Source organism: Hermetia illucens, chromosome 5, assembly GCF_905115235.1.
Source record: "Hermetia illucens chromosome 5, iHerIll2.2.curated.20191125, whole genome shotgun sequence".
Taxonomy (NCBI): domain Eukaryota; kingdom Metazoa; phylum Arthropoda; class Insecta; order Diptera; family Stratiomyidae; genus Hermetia; species Hermetia illucens.
The window spans coordinates 74,798,680-74,823,108 of NC_051853.1; the positions used below are offsets into that span (position 1 = coordinate 74,798,680).

At 39.8% G+C, this 24,429-nt stretch overlaps 1 protein-coding gene across 1 annotated transcript in view; it reads left to right on the top strand.

Annotated features, from left to right (window-relative positions):
• Window positions 1-24,429, top strand: part of LOC119656731 (ataxin-1) — a 217,510-nt gene that overhangs the window by 97,612 nt on the left and 95,469 nt on the right. The window contains exon 4 of the mRNA XM_038063268.1: window positions 21,089-21,118. The gene's annotated coding sequence lies outside the window, so the exon portion shown is untranslated. The remainder of the gene's footprint in view (window positions 1-21,088; window positions 21,119-24,429) is intronic.

The following is a 24,429-nucleotide window of genomic DNA, read 5'->3' on the forward strand; positions in this document are numbered from 1 at the left end:
ACATCAGGGCTACCTCCTAGAAAGGCAAAGTGCACAAAACATTTAATAATAATTCCAAGTAAGAATAGCATTTATAATATTTTTCTCAAGTGCAGACATCACAATTTTACCACCCACGTTATGTTTGCACCCAATTTTTTTTCAATTTGTTTTAATTCGAAAAAAATAGTCTATTCTTTGAAATTTGTTAAAAAATTTTCATTTTTGTAAAAGAAACACTAGAAATTTGTTGTGTCATCTTTGGCTTTAATGACATTCTTCACCCTTTTGGGCTTGGAAGAATATAAAGCACTCAAATATTCAGCCGCATTTTCCACATACCAAACTTTTTCGATTGCCTCCTTAAGCTCAGCCATGGTAATGGGCTTCCTTATTCGTTTTTTACCTGTCATTTGGTCCCACATATTTTCGATTGGATTGAAGTGTGGAATGTTGTCTGCCAAATCCAGAGAGATAATGCCTATATCTTCCTGCAATTTTTTGATCTATTGTTAAAGAATAGTTTATTTAACTTAAAAAAGTGTATATGACAATGAGGAATTCTGCTATTACTTACAGAACGGGGCCGATAACAAGGCGCCGATTCATCGTGAAAAATAAAGTCTTCTTGTTTTTCTGTAGGCGAATGCTCCAAAGGCCTAATTAGGGCGATCAGGCCCGAGTCTGCACGGGGACTCATCTGAAGTGGCAAATTGGTCACGAAACGTCACCAGGGGTATATTGGTACCATGCGAACCGAGATAGCCCCTGGACTCTCATACTTCGGGTGAACTCCCGTTGTATGTGAGTACAGCTCGGTTATTTGCGGTTGGCGCCCTAGTGGGAGTTTCATGGAGGTTTTTAGTTATGCTCTAGCGAGAAGAGACCCGGTTTAGATTTCGGTAGGTCTTGCATCTACCATCATGGATGCTAAGCCATGCACTTGGTATAGACTGGTACCGTTGTTGCTTGTCACAGCGGGGCTCTGATTGTGGTCACAACATCAATCCGTGTGTTAAGAAGACCGTGGGATTTAGTCTTCCAGACAGGCGCTCACGTTAAACCCTCAAGGACTCACTATACTTTTCTGGTTTAATTACTCTGACATAAAAATCGACTCAGTTTTATCCTTAGTAATGCATCCCCACACCGTACAAGTACTTAGAGTGCTTAATAGTTAAAAGGAAACAATTTTCTGCCTATCGGTCCCGTCATTTGTGTCGAACTCTGGGAAACCTAGATTCATTAGAAAAAATAACACGTGACCAGTCAGATTCAGTGCAATCTATCTTGTTATTAACCAATTTAAACGCTTGATTTTCATTTTCTTTGTCATAAGTGGTTTTTGCTGGCTTTCTCGCGATCATACCCAAATTTGTTAGGCCTCTTTGAGCAGTTTATGTTGAAATATTCACTTTGTGTGATTGTTGCACTTCTTTTGCGATCTGAACTGCATTTTTGAAACGATTTTTAAAACTTTCCCTCAAAATAATTCAATCTTCCTTTGAAATACTGCACATTTTTCTCCCTGATCCTTTTTTGGTTTCTACTTGACCTGTTTCACGATATTTTTTCAAAAGAAGGCGCACCGAGCTTTCTGTGAATGACGAACATCAGCAGTATAGTCACCCAATGCAATTATAGTTCCTTTTTGGCTATTGACAACTGCGTCCCTTTAGGGTTGACGTTAGTCATCATCATTATCAACGGCGCAACAACCGGTATCCGGTCTAGGCCTGCCTTAATAAGGAACTCCAGACATCCCGGTTTTGCACCGAGGTCCACCAATTCGATATCTCTAAAAGCTATCTGGCGTCCTGGCCTACGCCATCGCTCCATCTTAGGCAGGATCTGCTTCGTCTTCTTTTTCTACCATAGATATTGCCCTTATAGACTTTCCGGGTGAGATCATTCTCATCCATACGGATTAAGTGACCCGCCCACCATAACTTATTGAGCCGGCTTTTATCCACAACCGGATGGTCATGGTATCGCTCATAGATTTCATCGTTGTGTAGATTACGGTATCGTCCATCCTCATGTAGGGGGCCAAAAATTCTTCGGAGGATTCTTCTCTCGAACGCGGCCAAGAGTTCGCAATTCTTCTTGCTAAGAGCCCAAGTCTCCGAGGAATACATGAGGACTGGCAAGATCATTGTCTTGTACAGTAAGAGCTTTGACCCTATGGTGAGACGTTTCGAGCGGAACAGTTTTTGTAAGCTGAAATAGGCTCTGTTGACGTTAGTAATCTTCGTAAAATATACTTACTCCACAAAACATTCACGTCAACTGAACTTTAAAAAACATGTCAAGCGCAAGAAAACAACTTGGGGAAACCTTAAAATATTTGTCAATTTGTCACAGCAATCTTTCGAGAATCCCCGATAGAGAAAAAATCGAATTTTAAAAAAATATTCAATTGCGGGTTTTTTGTCGTTGGGTGTATGTGAATTGTGGATTTCCAAATTTAATTTGCTCGTCCGAGAAACTGCCCTTTTTTCTCAACGTCGTCAGAAGTTTATTATGAATTATAATAGTTTTCTGATATTGTTTGAAAGGCACATAAGTTTATAGACGGAAAAATTGCCCAAAAGCCTATTCAACTGGGCTGGGCGAGGGCTCTTCGTAAAGTAATGATAAAAGTCTGTTCCAAAAAGTATTCATTTAATCTTCTAAATGAACATGTTTTTTTAAGTAACCCACCTCAGTTGTTATACACTTTTGAAATATAAATTTAGGGTCGTTTTTAGCAAGCTCCTTACATTATGCCTACACAGTTTTTATCATCTCCTTGATGTTTTTTGCCGTTTTTTCCTTGAAATGACGTAACATGGTGGTCAAGATAAGTTTGTAATATTCTGCCGTGACTGTCTAACCTTGAAGGACTTCATGTTGATGCACAAATTCCTGGGAATCGAAAAAGTCTATCATCATTACTTTACCGGTAATGCAACCGTCATCCATTTTGACTCCCGGAGTCGAGTATTAAACACATATAACGAAAACTGCCACATATGTCCAATCTGTGCACCAATCATCTTGAAATTGCTGTTATAGATAACTAAAGAAATGCTAAACACAATGGCATACAGCGTTACCACCTTGCCCTACCCAATTTTCCTCCCTACGACCCCCAATATTTATCATGTACCTTCTTCCTTCTAGCGTGTCGTAAATACTTAAGCTAACAAATGTGATACTGGTTTGATAGCCAGTGGTAATGCTTTGTTCGGCATGCTTTCTCTGCCTGCGGCTTTATTATCGACGACATTCTTCACGTCATGAAGGATGAACACACTAGGAACTTTCTCTTGAACGATCGATTGGTTTGCTTCATTCGGAACCAAAAAGAGTTGTATCTATATATATTTTGGAGCCGAATCGGCTTTCAGCAATGTATCAGAATTTCAAATATTTGAAATCTCTTTCTAGCCGATCCGGATTTCGCTCATAACAATATGTTTTCTTGCTATTTTAATTTAAAGGGTTATCTTTTCATTCTGCAGTTATGTGTGTAATCCATAACTTTATCATAATTGGCTTGAACATCAATTGTAATCCTAGATGTAATTTCAAGACATCGCAGGTATCCACTCTTATGATTATCAAAGCTTTTGCAACCAATTAGCATTAAATTTTGACTTCTTACTACTTGTGCTATTGACTGAAGCCAGGTCAGATATTACTCCTGCAAGTTTATTTTCAACATCTTGTCTAAAATTATCTGAATATTCTTCGAAATTTACGTAGCCGAACACTTGGGTTTACGATATTTCTGCCACCGGTCAGCCTGTTTGCCTGTCCGTCTGCCTCCTCTGTTCGTGCAGATACAGATCATGTAATCCAAGCATTTTCGTGGTGGAAAAACATCCCCGTCAAACAGTAGGTATGTTTTGAATCATGCGTTTCTCAGGGTTTACCCTGTCACCAATGCTATTTTTTGCGTCTCCCCTATCTATCTCCCTATCTGTCCGTCTATTTATTTATCGGGCTGCCACTGTGGTCTGTAAGGTTTGCACGCAATGAGTGGTACGAGCCTAAAATTGGCTCAAAATGTGGGGTATCAAATCGAACGTCGATATTAGTATGTGGGCACTATGGCTAAACCTGAACTAAAGCAGGTTTCATTCTCAGAAGTTGTCTAGCTGAAAAATCTACAAAAAGCTCAAAGATGCTTCTATATGCAATCTATTCCAGCATCAACCTAAATAAATTTAAAAGCAAGTTCGCTTTGAAACACCTGGAGGTTTTTGGGGGCAAAAAATTGGATTTAGTGCATCCTACTGTGTCATAGAATAGAATAGAATATTACTCAGAATGCATGCATGTAATCAATTTGTGTGCCAAAAGTTTCGAGTACATCGCTAGTCCAGGAGCTACCCTCAATTGCCACTCGTTGCCTGTAGAAAGTTCATTTGATTATTTGTCCTGGCGTTTCTGCGTCCCTGAGGAGTCAATTCAGGAAAATTGATACATGTTTACAGATTAATAATAGAGCCGGAATTGCATTGGTAAGAATTCCCAATATCAAAATTCCGTTTAGATTTTAAATACTTTGGTTCAATAATGCGGATTAACTTCTCAATTAAACACAAATTTGAAAATATGACAAATTGTTCTACCAACATCAGGATCGGGTGCTGCTCAACTGTCAGGAACATGACTACAAAAGTTAGGCCTGGAGCCATAGTAGGAACATTTCATCTTTATTTTATTATAAAACATAATCCGCGTGCATAACATAAAGTTCCCAATATTCCCAATTTAATAGCAAATTGTCCTCCAATAGTTTAAGAATTCCTTAATGAGATTATGGCTCAATATCCTATCTTAATGGGAAATAAATGACTTCTATATTGAACCGCGTAGAGTTCCATGATAGCAGCTTAAAGTATTTTGATGGGATGACGGCTTAATGAATACCCATCGGAGAATCAAAACAAGCAAGCCCCCATTCCTGTCGTTGAAGCCATGAAAACATTTTCTTTTGATACATTTCTTCCAATCGTTGGCATCATTATCAATTATCATAGTTGAAAAATAAATAAGAAGCTTTCCTCCGCCCCTTGAGAAACGAAACGATTCGTTTATACAGTATTATTTGAGAGGCCATAAATAAATTCAAGGTTACACGTGGATAGACCTAAAGCTCCCAAACTTGAATCAGCCTTTTAGCTTGCCTGTTTGCCTGCCACTCAATGATTTTCATGAATCCTGAAACGACTTGAACCGTCGTCATCCACATCTGAGAGGACGACATCGATTAGGGTAGGAGCATACATGCGGGGGCGCACGACCATAATATTCTTTTTACGTTACTTTCTTTATTCTGATCGATGTTGGGGTAAGCTTCAGCTCAGCTGAGCAATCGCAAGGTTGATGTTTTTATTTTGTTATTCTTTTTGGTTCCTTTTGTAGGATATCGTGAATTTTCCAGGAATACTTCACACAACGGATGTCTTCAAGGGAGGTATTAAAGCCATTAAAACATATTTTAGGCAGGCAAAGTATAGACTATGTTTCGTCAATCGAGAAGACAACATGAGGACTGAACACGTGTGGTACTTTCAAGGCTCTTGGGACCAAGGGTGTTGTGGTACATTTTTTTGCAAAGCAGGAGTAACATTTAAATTGAATTAAATTTTCAAAATACTCGTACTATGGCCAAAAAGTTAAATAAAGTTAAAATGTTATTCGTAATTTTAACTTTGATTAGATTTAAATGGTTTATTTTTCATTTATAACTATCAAATTGAAATCGCTAACGTAGAAATGGCTTTGACGCATACCGGGTAGACTTGAACCCACAGATGGGTTTGAAGTATTTTTCTCAACGCAAGCCTTCCTTCGCTTTCGAGGGAAGCTAAAATGGCATCATCCTTTTGATTTTACAATAGTGACCCCTCTGTTAATAAGTGGCGAATATTCCGGCGCTTATTAGTATGTACTTTTCGCCCAAATAAGTACTATTTTTATTGTCCAAACATGTCAAAGATAACATCTCGATACGATATTTCCTTCTTTCGTATATTTTAACAGTCTTTCTTTATCCTGTTCAAACCTATTTTCTTGGGTCCATTAACACTTTTTGTTCAGACATATGCATATGTCGGAATTTATGATTGCAATTAGTCAGACTAGTTCTTGCTTTATTCATAACTTCCACTTAGATAGCTTTGTTTTCTAGCTTCTCCTTTCCCATGCTGTTGGGAAATTCCAACTCGCGTAGGTACAATTTAGTAAAATCGTTTGCACGAATTCTTTGCTACAAACCTTCACTACTCAATGAAATTAATAGTCACATGAAATGGGTAAATACCGGCGTGAAACCGGGGAATGTAAACTACACATTGCGTGTGGATAAGAGTTAATTTTTATAGAATGTAACAGATGGTTTATTTCTTCCACTTTTTATTCAATTACCCAGCCAGGGTACTTAGGTTGACCTTCATTATTTATTTTTGTTTGATTATATTTGCATCGATTTTATCAATTATTATACCAGCGCGGTTGTTATGAAGTAACATTTTCATTAAATCGGCTTTTAAACGAGGATGGTTTTCACCAACCATGATTAATTCTATTATAACTATATTTTTAGCAACAGTAATGACAGCGTCATGACTTTCAACTTCTCGATACTTCAATCTATATTCTAGCTGCGGAAGCATGGCATGGTCCTACGAACCATGTCAAAGCAATTTCAAATTTACTTGAATAAACAAGTCGGGAAACCGGAAGCTGGACGCTTCAGGTACGCTTCAGGTGTATTTCTTAGTACGTAGCACGTAATATATCCACATATTATGTGAGAGTATCCCCTTTCGGGTGATATTGACATTCATAGTCTTCAATTTTCAAAGAAGCAACAAATTTGAGGTATTATAACTTTGTTAGTAATAGTGCGATTTCCACCAAACTTGGTAAGATGCTCTATATTATAGCCTATATCACTGCAAAATTTCATGGTACTAGGATGAACTTAAGGGGGGTTTCTAACCAATTACAAAAAATTGTAGTAATATATTATTATTAGCTTTATTTAAACAGATACCGGCATGGCATAGTGGCAGCCCCCCGGTTTTTTTTCAGATTTTTCGGTTTGGTAGTTTCTAAGAATGGCCCCCTTAAAGAAGTGATCACTTTCAACCCCCCGCGCTACCCACGCTTCCAACGAATGTCAAAACTAAGATTGGCTTTGAAAAGTACTAATCCTTTAATTTGATACCCCACATGACTATATTTGATGAAAAAAAATTTTACACCCCCCTTTTGCATGTATGGGGACCCCCCCTTAAATTCGACGTAAAAGGATGTAATTGACTGTATGCGTGAGCGTTCACAGTTCCCACCTTTCTACCAAATTTGGTGTCAATCGCTATAACCGTCTCCGAGAAAAATGCGTGTGATGGACAGACAGACAGACAGTAAACCGATTTTAATAAGGTTTTGTGTTTACACAAAACCTCAAAAACGGAGATTCACAAAGTGGTTTTTACGTGCGCAAACTACCCAGATAACTCAGAAATAGTATGAAAATCTGGGTATAGCTAAATACTTGTCAAGGTATAAATAATTGATTTCTAATGGTGAACACGGCAAACCCGAAGAATTTGCTGGAAACCCAGAGAGCAAGGCTATACTTCGCATTGGAAAAGTAGTATAAAATACTACACCAACCAAAACTCTGGGGAATAAGGTGACCCTTCACCTGAAAGATATACAGGAGGAACTAAAACAAGTGCAAACCCGGAGCTCAGTACTCCAGGTATGAAAGACATTGTGTATATCTTATGTAGGAGATTTTTGGTCGACAGTTCTATTAATACGTAGTTCGCAGCCTGCAGTATACTACTGTGTTCAATAAGTTAGGGCAACGTTTTGTTGAAAACAAAACCCTATTATTATCGGTTGACTGTCTGTCTGTTTTTTTTTTGGTTTTTGAGATGGGGAAAGCACTGGTCTGGGCATCCCAGCATGCAGGATGTTTACCCACTAAAACCACTACCGAATGAAGTGCATTTCTCCCCTCCAGACTCACAACCGCGCAATATTTACTAGTACTAACGTTTCTGTGAATTGCATTTTCGGCCAGTAACCAATTTGGTTTGTCATTGGTTTATCTGGCTTTATGGAACCCATTCAGAGGTCACTGAAAGCTGATAATGCTCTCCTCTTACTGAGGGAATAATCTCTGGATGATTTTTGACAAAAGGGTAGGTATCCCATCCCTCCTTTCCCCACAGGGCAATATGCACCTTCTGCATCGATCGGACCGATCAATGCCACTGGTGTATGCCTTTGCAAACTGACCAGACATGACGCACTTGAAACACCTCTTTATTGAAATTTGCTCTCTTAAACAGTAGACGACCCATCCGATTTGAACTTGTCCAGCCGCCGATAGCTTCTGCGCTGCCTCCAATGACTGGAAGCCGCAATGTTTTCATATTCCCAAATTCACAATAGACTCCTCGGAAAATTCTTCCAACTTGAACTGTCCCTGGAAGGCAATGCCAATTTCTCCTCTGGGTGTCATTTCATGGAGGTCCTTGCACTGTATTTAGACCTCGCGTTTCTGCATCCATCCGGTGCTCATACTTTGGAGACCTACTTTCTCCCTTTCGTACGTTCAGTTTTTTTGGAACTATCAGTATGCTCTTTTTCCTGTCAGGTGCCTGCTGCTTTCCTGGAGGGTCCACATATGTTTCCCACACTGTCCTTTTTGTTGGCAGGTTGATGACAATACAGTTAGGAGTCACTTGGGTCGCCTGTGTTAGTTTTGGGGGCAGCAGATTTTGGTTTGTCCTTCAAATTTCGCTCTTCTGGCGATCTGTTATAGGGCGCATGTTGTACTTGTCCTTGATAAACTCGGGCAGCTCAAGTATTTTTGCACCATGCTGTATGATGGATAATTCCTCCGGATAACGGCTCTCCCCTCTATGAGTTCCGACCGGCTTACTGTTTTTAAATAGTCCTTCACCTTTCGCGTTCATTGACCTTGATTCAGCTTCATCTTTGGCATTGACAAAGATCTCAGAGTTGACGAACTTCTTAAAAAAGTCTTGTTGTCGCCCCCCTTGAGGTGGGTGTTGTTGCCGTTATCATTATATCGAGTTTATTCGAAGTAAAGTAAAGTAAAAAGCTATTTATAAATTTATAAATATAACTATCGTGTACCCAAATATTCTCACATGAATGATCAATAAAGCCTTTCATACCTGACGTGCCGAGCTTCCGATTTCTTATTTATTTATGTTTGTTGATGGCTTTGAATTCTGAATGGACAACACCGCGATAATCGAACACGGTTTAGCTTCATCTCTTGCACGACGTTCACTGGATTCCTCGATTGTTTCCAGGTTACAAGCATAAATCCAAGTCTCATCTCCAGTTATAATCCGTTTTATGACCGGTTGATAATCAGAAACCATCTTTTCACAGAGCTTAATATGACAATCTTTTTCGAAACAGTTGAATTGCGTTGGCACTAGTCGAGACTTTATACGTTTCAGGCACAAAATCTCTTTGAAAGTGGTATTGACAGATCTTTTCGAAATGCCAACCGTATTGGCAAGGTCTCTAACAGTCATTCGACGTACTATGTATGTATACACTATTGTACTATGGATGTATACACTCAATGAATCCTCAGGGCTTACCTATCGCAGTGCTACAACAATCTGCAGGATATTGTTCTTGGATATGATGCGTTCACGTTAGCTGGTAAGGTGGGTAGCATTCCTAGTGATTGTAACTAGTCCGGACTTCCTACCAACCACCGTGAGTTCGCTACGTAGGTAACAAATGTAGATTACCTCCACTGTATCCGCAACCTTACCCAGAATTACTACGGTGATATCGCCCACAAATGCTTGTGCGAAGACTTTTATGTTCTCCAGGAGTCAGCAGCGTGTCCGTTACCAGGAATCATAGCAGAATCTAGAGAAATCTCTCTCCGATCTACCAGTGTTTCTAGTCCTTTGAGTAGAAAGGAAGTTAGACTGATTGGTCGGAAGCTTTTTGCGTCCTTATATGTGGATTTCCCTAGTTTAGAAATAAATATCACCTTTACATCGCGCCAGTCGATTGATATATAAGTGTTTGTTAGGCATGGGTGATTTGTATTCCAAATCCCCTCCCTCTATTACCACAGCAGGAACAATGTCATCCGGAACCGCAAACTTGTACCTATGAAACAAGTTAAATGCGCATTTTACTCTCTGCACTGTCCACTCTCTCCGTTGAGTTTGTATGCACCTGCCGGCCCAGAGATGGTTGCTTCTTGGGACATGCACTTCAAACAAATGGTTTGGTGTTTCTTCTTCGCTTTCTGTGAATCTCCCGCTCTGTTACTACGCTACGTTCTTTCACATGGATCCCCATCGGCTTTGAGGCTGCCTTATAAGTCTCTTCGCCGAAGTGTCTCAATAATAGTCGTTTAGCCGGCCTTATTCTTATGTTTCGACATTTCTGAGTTTCTGTAACCATTCAAGCTAGCGGTTGAATCAGACTTTCGAGCTCGGTTGGCGAGCACCTTTATCTTTTTAGTCTGTTTTGCCAAATGCGGCTTACACCATATGACTTTACCCTTACGTATTGAGTAGACATTTCTCTTCGAAAACTTCTCTCGTGTTAGTTCTTGTAATCTGGATCATTTCCTCGATTCCAGCAATGGATTTGATGCACCTTCCAGAAATCGTAGCTCGGGCGCTCAGTTCTATTTTGAATTGAGAAGTTGGAGATGGATCTGATGATGTCAATGATCTGACCACTTTGAAGAAAGTGGGTTCATTATCCAAATTGAGGATTTATAGTTCGGTTCCTACCGAATACTCTAATAGTCTTAATCCCCTCGGGTTGATATTGTTGGGCGTTAATATCACATCCTGGCATATTGCATAGTCTTAGGAGAAATAAGCAAAGCACCAAAGAGGCTCCTTATTTCCCTGTTGACCTTTTATGAATAGTTTGGCCATTATAGTATCGCCACCACAGAGTTCCTTAACCAACATAGCCTAAAGATTTTTTGAAACCACCATTTAGGAGCGGAGTCTACCGTTTCCATTGCCATACAATAGGTCGGCATGCCGGCAGGTTAAGCCCCTGATTTCCCCATCAGCAACCCATAATTCTAGTATGAGGTATATAAATATCTTGCAGCTATTGGTCCGACGACTTGAGCTGAAGGCGACAGGGAGTATACGTTGAGATTATCTTGGATACAAAGTCAGCATCATTACTCTCCCCTTCTGCGAACCAGAGAAACCACTTTTTAAACGATGGCAACTTCGAAACGATCTTCAGGGTTAGTGACGCACCCTTCCACACATCGCTGACGGAGGAGAAGCATTGCCTGAGCCATTCGTTCGTCAAAGTATACACCTACCGACTCGAAGCAAAGTTTAATGCTCCGCGAGGATGCAATATCGTAATCAGAAGAATTGATATCGTCATGCAAGACTCATCAATCGAATTCGACAGTTTTAGCTGCTCTTTATGACTCTTTGAACACTCCCCTCAGCTCTACCTTGACAAAACGCTGTTTTGCTCAGAGGCTTTTTTCTGCCCGAAGACAGATGCTTATCCGTGAGAAAGACTTTAGCCTCAGCACCCACTGAAACGCGGTTCGTCCGTTAAGGACTGGGTCCCAATTGGATTGGTGCGCACTTGAATAAAAATCTGAGTCTAGAATCACGTTCCCCATCGATGGGTTCATATTTGCCCCTTCATTCAGGGGTAGGTCGTTAGCATCGAAATTTAATTTCGGTTTTTGTTTTGGTTTAGGTTTTGCGTTTTGAATTTTTTCATAATTGGCTTCCAACCCTTCAGTTTTACCAGAGAAAGTCTGACAATCTCGGCAGAGCCCCTTTTGCCGAGACAAAGCTAATTGAAACTGCGTTCCGCCTGGTACCCAGAATTCAACTTTCTCGGCCACATCTTAACCTCGCATTTTAACGTAATACCTCTGCTCAACCATACGGCAATGATAAATTTAAGTAGTTCAAACCTAGAAATAGGACCTTCGAGGTTAAAAAGCTATATTATATAATTAATTTAATATAAAATATGCAGAATTGGATCAATATAAAATTTCCACTTGAGGAATTGAGATGGTGAGGTAAACCTCATCTACTTGACGACGGGCCACACCAACAGAAGTCATTGACTCTCACATTTTAATGCATGCCCACCAACAATCGACATTGGATCAGGGTCTTGCAGTATGTTCGAGCACTTCATTCAAGACCGTAACGGTACACTACAGTACCCTGTAGGGGGCAATGTGGTCAGCATTGTGCTCACCCGAAATTATTACCCTGGTTTGACTTAGATACTCATTCACAGCCGACTGGTATCCGACGTCAAATCACGATACAAATTCCGCTGCCATCAGTGAGATTTGAAACCACAACCTTCCGTACGACAACCTTTTGCTCTAACCACTCAGCTATCTGGACACATAGGCAGATACCCACCTTTTAATTCGCAAATTTCTGATGGTTTCGTTGAAAGAGCAAAGGCAACTCTCCACATTCAGACTTCTGCCTTGCTGTTATTTGCTGGAATTATGTTGATTCATGAGTACGACATGGGTGTGAATTATATGAGCAACAAACCTTTGGTTCGAGCCTTAACTGGCTTAAGGCTAGACAAAATATTTTTTTGATAATTTGAGTTGGGACCAACTCTGCATACAGGAAGAGCAAATCAAATGCTTGAAAGTTCGGAATGTCATCGCATATTCGTGGGGTGAACCGCCCTTGTGGTTCATGTATTGCCGTGTCGATGGCGCCTAGATGGTTTTCTTGTTTGTGTTTTCCATCCCAGCCCGCAGCCATGAGCTCTGATCGACGTGGCCGCACACCAATGCACTGCATCTCATGCACGGTACTAATACCAGACTTTATGCGCGAAATTTTTCTCGCGCACGTATCGAAGATGATTGATGTTGCACAATGATCTTTTTCCTCCGTACAATTTTTACTAATGCGCCGGGAGACGAGTCTCTTGTATTTATTCTTCTTGGTTTATCATCATCTTCATACTTGATGGTTGACAACACTAATTTTGATGAGCGACTAACTTCTATATTCTCGTCCATGGCCTACTAGCTTTGGACAGACAGAGTTGTAGCAGCAATTAAAGAGTTGCCTCGGGGCTTGCGTTGAAACCATCAGCATTTTTGGAAGTGAAATCTGTTTTTTGTCATCAATTAATAATGAAACCGCTTCATTCCTTACAAAGCCCTCTTGTTTTTTTGACCACACTTCACTTAATTTTAAGTTGGTCATTGATCTAAAATTCCCTCGCTCCTGTTAAACGTAACAAGCAAATTCGCCATCATTTCTTCTGAACTTTTTTATATGTTCTGGCACTACCGACCCTTATTCCCCCTCCCTCCCCTGCTATGTGATAAACAAGTCAGCAACCAGCCAATGTAAAACATATTGACGCCAGAATTGAACTTGAGACTGGAAAAAGCTCAAACACAACCTAAAATTCCGAATGAATGAGAAGCAGGCTCACTATGAATACACTCATTGTGCGTCTATCCTCGTGAAGGAAGCTCGATTCCCTGCCTGCCCACTACCGGATAATACGAATCTTGTTGTCATGCTGTTCCACACTACTACCCTACGCCATACTCTACTGTACCAGACACGAGTCTCATGTACACAGCCACAGCTACGACTATATATGCTATAATTGCACAGGTTCTAGCTGTGAGGTTTCCTTACTCTCGTCCTACTATTTTCAGCGGGAATAACACTGAAAATTCTACTATGAAGTTGGAGTATGCGCAGGCGACCGGAGGCCATAAGAAATTCCCAACTTGTGGACAGTATGGAAGAGTAAAGAGACAGTTGGTTCAGCTGATATGTAGGAAAGGAAGACAGTAAACAATATTGTGGGTGTTATGGCTGCACACCCATGTATAAGGATAATATGTATTCTAGGATGATACTACAGACGTTGGGAGATACATAATCTCAGCTCAATTATATAGGTGTATACCAACTTTGCTGCGAAGGACAGTTATAGAGTTTTCAAAAAACATATTCTTGACTGGGGAGCATATACCCAATGCCACAATTGGATGTATGAATGCTATAGATATGGACCTTGATTGAAATTAATGCTTGATTATCACCCTTCCGTCCGTGGACACGATAATTGACTTCCAACATCATTTATCGAAGTTAATTAGAAAGTACACAGATACGGAAGCGATACTGGGAAAAGAATACACCCTGATTCATCCTTGCCTTGTTCTTCTCTCTATTGAAATGATTGAAGCCATATATTTATGTTTGTGGGCACGTTCATTGTTAGAAGGACTCTTTCCACTTAAACTTCCCTTTTTAGTGGGTTTCTGTGCCATAGTAACGAAATCGTATATTCACCCTGAATATTGGACTAAGATACATTATGTGTATCAACAATGGCATCTAAATATGACTACATGTGCAGGATCATTTGATTTGTCACACTTGGAGCAACAATAATAAACGGCCTTATCTAAGGGTATATGCTCGAATGAAATAAAGATAGGACTTGTATAGTCACAAAGACATGATTCTGAAAATGATAGGATCTTGTGCCCATGCAGAGGAGCGATTCGAAAGATTGTCATTAAGCGGGCTAAATAGGAATTGTGTGTATGCCGTCAAAATTATTACTAGAACTTCATTTGAAGTAGTTATCATTGCGAAACAGTAACGCATAATTACGGTAATAACTCATATAATCCAAACTTAAAGGATGAAATAAGCTTCATTATCATCGTTAGCAGCACCCAGAACAAATAGGATGGAAAGGTTTGTGTTCAAGCAGAATTTGATTATAAAGTCTTCAGATTAGGATCTATTTTCCAGGAGCTACCTCTTATATGAATCTCATTGAATTGTAAGGATTTAGTGGAGCTTGGGCAAATTTCCAGTCTGATTAGAATATACTCTTATTTTCATTTTAAATAGTGCTTTTATTTAATACAAAAATTACATCAAATTGAGACTCATGGATAGATAGCGCCCTGTTTAGGTATTTCAGGAAAAATATTATTTAATATCAGTAGTATTTATATAATTAGACTAGCTCTGCTTGTGTATATTTGCGAGAGCTGCCTTCAAGAAGTGAACTAATCTGATGACAAACCTGTCTTTTAACTCTGAATATGAGTGAAAATTATCACATTTGACAATATTCGTCGCTCCAGATGATGCTATTTGAAAGCTTGCATTGTATTTCCCTAACTGTTCTTCCGAGAGGGAGAAAAATTATCTCGACCATTAAGCACTCAAACGGAGTAAATCTGGTGGCTTTAATGGTCTCCCCACAGAGACATTAATAGAAATTATGGGAATCCAAGACCTCCCCCAGAGAGTGCAAAAAGGGGATGATTGTTGAGATTCCAAAGTTCTCCATGCTGCCTTACTCGGAGGACGTGGAGGAGTTCAATGGTCTATACCATCTTTCCTTAAACGCATCGACTACGCTGATGGTATCTGTTTGCTTTCTTACCGGGTCATGGACCTTGACTAAATTGCTCTGGACTTGGAAAGGAAGGCAACTAGAGCTGAACTGAAGATAAACTACAACAAAAATAAGGCTCCCCTGACAGGTTATCGTACTCTCCCTACCTGCATAGACAGAGCATAAAAAGCGTTTATCAAATTATATATCTAGGAAGTGTGGTATCTGCCGACCGCGGCACCGAACTGGATATTTTGCGACGCATCAGCAGCGATAGATCTGCTGGAAATGCAGTTATCTCAACACCAAGATCAAGTTGAGGCTTTTCTGTGCTAATATTCTTCCGGTGTGATCTCCACTGTCAGACAATGGCTGCCAGCTACGTCAACACCTGTCCGCGTCGTATCATCAGTGTACGCTGGACTGATACTAGCGGGTGGTCAATCTGGTGTTTGGAATTTAAACTGCTAAGTATTTGGCTTTAAAGTGCGCGAAGTGTCCAATATTTTGTAAAAACTCTGATATTTACTAAATGGGACGCTATTCGCTTAAAGAAAGTTGGGAAATATTAAAAACTTATTTCCAAAGTGGTGAGTCTTCTACTCAAACTGTGAGGAATCCGAAAAAAAAATTAGTAAAAAGAAACTGTTCCAAAAACCCAACTTGTCGATCAATTCCTGAAGCGAGTTCGTGAAAATGGAATGTTAGTGGTTAAACCGATTTATATGGAACCATATAAAGTTCAATTGGTACACAAAGCCAATTGGCCACCCGCGTAAATTCGCAAATTCGACGGAAGATCGTTTGGCCGGGGGTGGCGAATTTCACCGAAAAATCATTTTTTTCGGACGAAGCTCATTTCCATCTCGACGGTTATGTTAACGACGTCGTTGAAGAGAAGCCAATGCACCCACAACGAGTGACTGTTTGGTGCGAATTTTGGTCTAGCAGCATCATCGGCTCATCTTTCTTCAAAAATAAAGAGGAAGCCCCTGTAACCGTCAATGGTGAGCGCTACCGCGTAATGTTGGGCAACTGATTCTTCAAAGAAATTGAAGTTAAACACTTAGACGAAATTTGGTTTCAGCAGGGCGGCGCTTCTCGCCATACATCAAACGCCAAAAAAGATCCTTTGCGTCTTATCTTCGGAAACGAATAACTAACAACAACGGGGATGTGAATTCGCTACGAAGAATCTGCGATTTGACGCTATTGGACTTTTATCTTTGGGAAGGGTAAATGTGGCGTCAACAATCCAGAAGCAATTCAAGTCCTAAAAACTGAGATTTACGCTGCTATTGCTGCGCCCGAAATAATCGAAAATGTACTCACAAACTGGGTTGACCGAAAGGGCTTCAAGAATTCTGTCACATCAGAGTTTATTTCTCTCTAACTTGAATGTCCAAAATGTTACTGCATCTCCAACGACTAGCTTGTGAAACGTCCATCTCTTTTGCCCTTCTTCGATAGAGTCCCACCGTGCCTGCTTCTGTTGAAGCGTGAAGACTCTCCGATTGCATATATTTTATCGCAGGGACATACGGAATTTTTCAGCCAGGAATTTATCTCCCATATCGTTTCATTTGCGTAAATCTCGATGTCATATAGAGGCTTCGCTATTATTGCTATCCCAATATCTTCCACGAAGCCAACGATCGTCCCGCTGCGAAGGAAGTGCAACGTCAATACTCCATCATACATAATCATTCACAGTAAAGGACCTAGGGCAGAACCTTGTAGCACACTGTAAGTTGTCGGGAATACTTTCGTTCCATCGTTTGAGTCGCAGTGGAAGCTTTTCTGTCTTCTTCTATCGTGAAAGCAGTTCTCTCCTCTCTCCTCCTCCTCGTTCAAATAGTTTACCAATGGTGTTGACCAGACATATCGGTCTATATAAGGAGGGGTTTACCTGATTTCAAAATGAGGGTCACCCTCTGCAGCTTCTATTGCTGCGGTAATTCTACTTATTTAAGGCATGCCCCAAGAGGTTGGACTTCTTCGGTGCTTTCCTAACTTTCACTTTTAGAACGATTTTCAGGATTCCATCCGTCATCAGGGTTTTATTTGCAGTGGATTTCTTCAGGACTTCTAAAAGTTTCTTATCTCACTACAGGAACTTGTCCAGGGTTTACGTGTAGTGCAATAAGCTAGCATAGTTCATATCTACTGGGAAAAGAGTGTTTGCTTATTCTGCAACAATTTAGGAAAAAAAATGCCCGCTCGAATTTTTGGATTTTGTTCTTCGTGACGGTTCCGCTTGTCTGCCTGCCACACGCATCTTCCTCAGGAACGAAGACATGACACGGAATTTGATTTCCAAATTTACCTCGCAGTCGCAGAGTGCACAACTTATATTTACAAAGTCGATAGCAGCAGCTTCCATTTTTTGACTGAACCTACTGCGCTCTTCTTATACGCACTCTTACTAACAGATTCAGGGATACGGAAGACAAAAGAATGGAACCGATCTAATCTCTCGGTAAAATTTCTAGACAGATTATACGCTATTATGTTAGCAACAGGACAAATTGAGACAGGTGTGCGCTATTCAAATGTGTTCCAACCGTCAATTGGCGCTAGCAGCAACAAATCACTAAGTGGTTATGCCATATTAAGTCGTTGGTTCTGAGCTAACGCTGGATGTAACAAAACCTATGATAAACGTTGAAGTTGAAAATGAACAGAAGGGTTATCCGAACTGGTTGTCGCCAATCACGAGGGCAGAGCTATCCTAAGGACTGAAACTGACTGCGCAGATCGCCAGTACCTAAGTAAAATTCATGCCTTTGTGTAGGCCCTGCTTGACCACTTTTTAAGGTTTTGTGTAAACACAAAACCTTATTAAAATCGGTTTACCGTCTGTCTGTCTGTCTGTCTGTCTGTCTGTCTGTCTGTCTGTCTGTCTGTCCGTCTGTCTGTCTGTCTGTCTGTCTGTCTGTCTGTCTGTCTGTCTGTCTGTCTGTCTGTCCGTCACACGCATTTTTCTCGGAGACGGTTATAGTGATTGATACCAAATTTGGTAGAAAGATGGGAACTGTGAACGCTCACACATACAGTGAGTGACATCCTTTTACATTGAATTTAAGGGGGGGTCCCCATACATGCAAAAGGGGGGTGTAAAATTTTTTTTCATCAAATATAGTCATGTGGGATATCAAATTAAAGGTCTCGATTAGTACTTTTCGAAGCCGATCTTAGTTTTGACATTTTTTGGAAACGTGGGGAGTGCGGGGGGTTGAAAGTGATCATGTATTTACGGGGGCCATTCTCAGAAACTACTAAACCGAAAAATCTGAAAAAAATCAGGAGGCTGCCACTATATGGTGCCTTGGCTCCGAAATACCTTTCATACCGATATCTGTTCAAAGAAAGTTAATAATAGTATATTACTTTAATTTTTTGTAGTTGGCTGGAAACCCCCCTTAAATTCATCATAGCGGCACGAAATTCTGCAGTGATATAGGATATAATGTAGAGCATGATCATACCAACTTTCATGGAAAACGCACTATTACTAACAAATTTATAATACGTCGAAGTTGTTGCTTCTTTGAAAATTGAAGACTATGAATGTCAATATCACCCGAAAGTGGACATATGCATATATTACGTGCTACGTACTAATAAATACACAAAACCTTTCGTACCTGAAGCGTCCAGCTTCCGGTTTCCCGACTTGTTTAACACATGGAACTAAAATTTGCAGAAAATGAAGATAAAGGCTCTACACGCAGATCCAGGATGAATCACATCCTCGTCTGATATTTATTTCTTCTGCCTCAGATGTTAATGAAGTGCGCTTTTTGGAGTCTCCGTCCTGCTCTGGTGTCTTCCGGTGACTGACTCGAAATGTATGATGGGGTGCACTTCCAAATCGTAAAAAGACTGTAGTGGCGAAAAAGACCTCTTCTCTAGCATCGAAACCAGGAATAGACTTTCCTTTTGTTGTTTTTGAGATGTGTACCCTCTGTGAGTTTTATAAATCTCGACACTGCTAGCAATGTTTAATTTACTGATATCCTTTAGGTGTTTCACTAATTTTAAGTCCTCCGCGAAAATGGTGTAGTTCCTCAATGCGATGTACTCCATCATCTTCGGTCTAGAGTCCAACGATTCCTTTTTTTTGCTAATTCTGCCACCTGTAAGTGCCTGTCGAAGATGTTTCAGCTTTCTTTCTAGTCTGTCTGATGTACACTTTGCTATGATAGATGCAGGAAGTTTTTATGTACTCCAGATTGGTCCTAAAAGAATTTTAGGCTAGTTTTTTCTCGTACTGATAATAATGTCCAAATCTTCCAGAGATTTCGCTTCATTAAAAGAGAGATTTGGTTAGAGTCTTCTTTCTCCTTTAGGTTTGTAGATCCGACATAAGGTTGGTGAACACTTGTTGAACAGGAATAAGCTTGGTGAGCGCTTATCGTTAATGAATCCTCTAATGTTGATAGTCCCTGGCCAGTGCATCCCTTAAGTGTTGTGACTTCCAGAATATGTTCCGTCCCTTTCATCACGGAAGCAAGATTTGGAGAGTGTTAGCATCTGATGGAGGGGGGAGAGGGGCTGATTCGGTCCTAAGTTTTCTACATGGTCTACTCTTGAGTTTGCCATTCATCCTATTCTCATGATCCCCTTTGCCCATTAAAACCTGCACCATCAATTTGCTCTGAGCTCCTGAATTATCTTCTCCTTTCGTGAGTTTTTGTTGTTTCTGATTTTGTCAATGTTATGTTCCTTGATGGTGTCTGCTGTTGTAGTTTTAGATTATGTAGTGAACGGTATTTTCAGTTGGAAAGTGTTGATTCATGCTTCTACATCGGCTATGAGTGATGGGACCTTTGCTCGACTTCCAGTGTACAATAGCTTCATTTATTTTTTCTCAAAGGATTGTAAGGACTGGTTCATCACAAAACTATCGATCTTATGAACATAATGTCCAATGGATAGACTCGGCTTCTGCATCTGATGCTACTTCATCTAGGTTGCCCGAACAATATAGCTGTATTTCCGATATTTACTCTGAAAGATAAGTCATAAAGAAACGATTTTTGGTGAAATAATCTGAAGCTTTTAAGGCTGTATTTTTCTTATTCCTGAAGAAAGAGAATATCCTAGTTTGACTTCTAACGCAACACTGCTGCGTAAACTATCACCAAGAGAAAATCGAGGTGGGCTTGACTATTTAAAATCAATGTGAGGCAAAGAACGAGAAGGGTCTGCACTTCACACCCAACTGCCCGGGTTCCTCAGTGTTAGGATATTCCGGATGGTATCTTCCTTTGAACTTCTACGATCGTATTAGATTTGTAAAAACTGACGAGCCGCAGTCTAAGCAGACGAATCAGGGGATATTATATTGGCTTCATATAAGAAGTTGTGTTGAGATAACCTAACCTTGCTTAACCTAATACTTAGTAAATTGCTGCTTAGTTCCCAGTTATTGCATCTAAAACTGAACCATTTCTTGTATCTGTAGCCACATAAGCGTTTTGGACTCCTAATTAATTTCTGCATTAATACGCTTATAAAATCAAAAATTGAAAAAAATAGAGGGCAATTTATCCTTCAGGAAATCATATTCATATTAGATAAAATTTAATTCATTCGTTTTTAATATATTTTCTTCTTTTAATTCCAGCTCCTCGGCAATCTTCTACCATATGCAAAGGTATCGTTAACTGTAAAGTATCTAAATAAGAAAAACAATAATCGAACGGTTTCGGACTTTCTATTCCAAATTTATATAAATAATTTTAGATAAATAAATTGTTGGAATTATGACCGTTTAAAAAATACGTAGAATAGTCGTCGTCTTAGACTCAAGTCTTCTTGAGATTCATTTACTTAATACAAAGTATGCAAAATAAAAGAGTCGCTATCCAAGTTTACTCGTACATTAAACATGACCTAATTTTTTTTCAACAATAAACGTGTCTAATCAAACTCATCTGTGGGGGAGGGGGGAATGATGTTCCACCTAGAAAGGATAATGTGGCAGATGCTAGTGAAGTCCTGTTCAACTCCAGATTTTAAGACATGGCTAAAGAATACAACCATTTCCCTTTCCACGCCTTTTATTTACTCTCTACTACTTACTTACTTACTAAGCTCTCCAAATTCCGTCTCCGTTCTAATGTAAGCATGAACCGTTTCCTGCACTTATTCATAAAGTACGTCGTGTTTAGAATGGAGTGTTCTTATGTACATACATAATATTTCCTGCAGACTTGTTCGCACCAGGAAGCCTAATCGCTGTTGACAGAAGGACTGATTAACACTATTCGTCCCATCTCTCATCTGCGTGGCAGTGTCCAGAGAACCAATTTTGAGGAGGACAAATCGATAAAGAAGATGTTTGAAAGACTTCTCCATGATTTGTTCAGAATTTGTTTTTTGACCTCATGGAAATAGGCAATGCACAAGTGGTAGGCTAAGGGGAGAACAGACATGCCAACGAATACTTTCAGTAGCAGATCCTTGCAGTGGATTTAGTAAGAATTTTCACAAGCGAGTGTCGTTTCTCTTCTTTCTAACAAACGCTTGCCGGCAATATTTATTCTTTCTGGTCTTTTCCTTGGAACTGCTCCAATGGACTGGAGCTTCACAGCTGAAATGAAATTCGGACTGAATGGAAGGTGGATCTAGGATGAAGTCAATCGACCACTTAATATTTACTTTGTGTTCATTCTGATGGAAATGGAAGGAGCGTCGATGTTTTCCCATCGACTTAATGCTTGTCCGCAAATAGACTATTTACTTTTATGCTTTAGAATCTTTGGCCCTGCAGGAGGTTATCGAATCCTTTTTGTTCGGCACGCACAAATTCGACTTCATCCCACAAGTCAACTAACAGTATTCATCGTTTGTACAAAAAAAGCTTTCCATAAGTTTTGTTGCTCGAAGGTTTCTCATTCAACATATTTTGAAACCAACATCATATACGCACATGATGGTATCTTGCCCCCTCCCCTGTTTTCCCTACAGAAACTGAAAAAGAAACAACATACCTTTGGCATCACTAAATCCAATCCATGCTACTCATTCTATCGTAAAAACTACGTTGTACGCGAAAATACAACCCCCTGACCATTGTCTGAGGCTGGAATGAGGGAGTCCCGGTTGTCGTGACATCCGAAAGAAAAGCGAATGAAACGACAACAACCTAATGGGGGTTGTGAAAATTCGAGTATTGTATTCCATCGTCGTCGTAAGCTTTCATTCAAGTGCCCCACGCTGTCTACATATATCTAGTCTGTAGATGTACGCACATAAAAAATTAGCATGTATTGTATGTGAAAATCGAGTACCCTCTGAATACAGACTAGTCGCTTCCTTCAATAATCGTAAACGATGGAGGAAGTGCCTTCCCATGAATTTGGTGGGGATCGGACGGCTCCGCTCTTATCCGGTTTTCCCGATTTCATTGATGGTGACGTTATTCGTGTGTTTGTATATAAGGACTTGGTTTTCCCATGTTTCAGCTAGTATCCAAGCGAATTCTTTATCTGTGGAAAGGGTCAAGGAGCTTTTCATTGCCTTGTTTTACTTTACAGTGGAAGATGTTTCATCTCGAATCTAGTGCATAGATGAGGTCGGTTGTCCCAGTTATATTCCATGGGGAGTTTTCACGCTCTGGGTGTGATAAGGGGATGTTATCTACTATAATCACTTTTCTGCTTCTGGTTTGTATAAGGAAGCAGCCGAGTTTAACGAGTTATATGTACATGGCCAACGATGTTGGAACGTGAATGTTGGTGGTTACTTTGAGAAGTCTAATATTTTCGGGCTAGGAAAGGGTGAGAATACATCTGGAAATTTTAGAGGAAATTGAAGACACCGAAAATTAAGCATTCGGGGATATTTGCTTAGAATAAAATCTATGAAAATTAATTTCTAGACATTATTTTTTTTTTTAAACAATAAAGAAATTTCCCACGCCTAGCTGAGATTGTATGAAAATAACTCTTTGACAATTATTTGACTTTTCTAATTTTATATTTTTAAATTATTTTTTTTTTTTTAATTAATGGAGTACCGAAATTGTCCTTGGAGTACTGTAAAAAACAAACAATTCGGTTCCCTCTGCCATTTGTTCAAAAGTCATCTGAACCGAAAAAACCAAAGAAACCTTATATTTAATTTTAGACACATGAACTTGAAGTGGTAATTTTGAACGAAAAGATCGATGTGATTTTCCTCATAAAACAAAGACTATGTAATCAAATAACAAAGACAATTATTGACCGAATAATAATTACACAAAAACTCGAGGCAATTCAGGATTCAACGGTTTATTTTGAGCACATATTTAAAAAATGTAACCCCTACAAATCAGCGATTTAAAGCTTCATTAATGCGCGCGTGTTCAACCGCAGTATGCACTCTTTGTGCCACATTCCCCCAGATTCCAAGTATTAAGAAAATGCAAAACTTTAAAAATCGAATTTTTTGACCACCCTATGGTTACTATTCCTCTTAAGGAGCGAGTGCACCTAAATTTGGTAAACAAAAACTACATGCGTGGAGCCGAAAAATTGGTGACCTATATCCGATGTTTCCTCTGCCTTAGATGTCGATGAGGCGCGGTCTATGGGACTACCGGACTACCTTAGCATCATAATAATATTAATCGTTGGCGCATGTCAAAGCATCTCTTTCAAGACCACAATGGGGCACTACAGCGGAATGGTACCCAGTAGGAGGCAATTTAGTCAGCATTGCGCTCGCCCCTGATTGTTACTTAATTTGACACACAAATTAGTCGACTGGTACCCGAACACTTCGCATCACCCGGCGATTACATGGGGGGGGGGGGGGGGGGGGATCCCTTATTATGTTGAGGGGGATCCCTCATTACGTTGAGTTAACAGAAGTAGAAAGATAGCATCCTGACATTAAAGCAAATTATTTATTGCATGCGATTATGTGTATTTAACGAAAAGAAAATGATAAATATTTTACACAATTATTCAGCCAAAA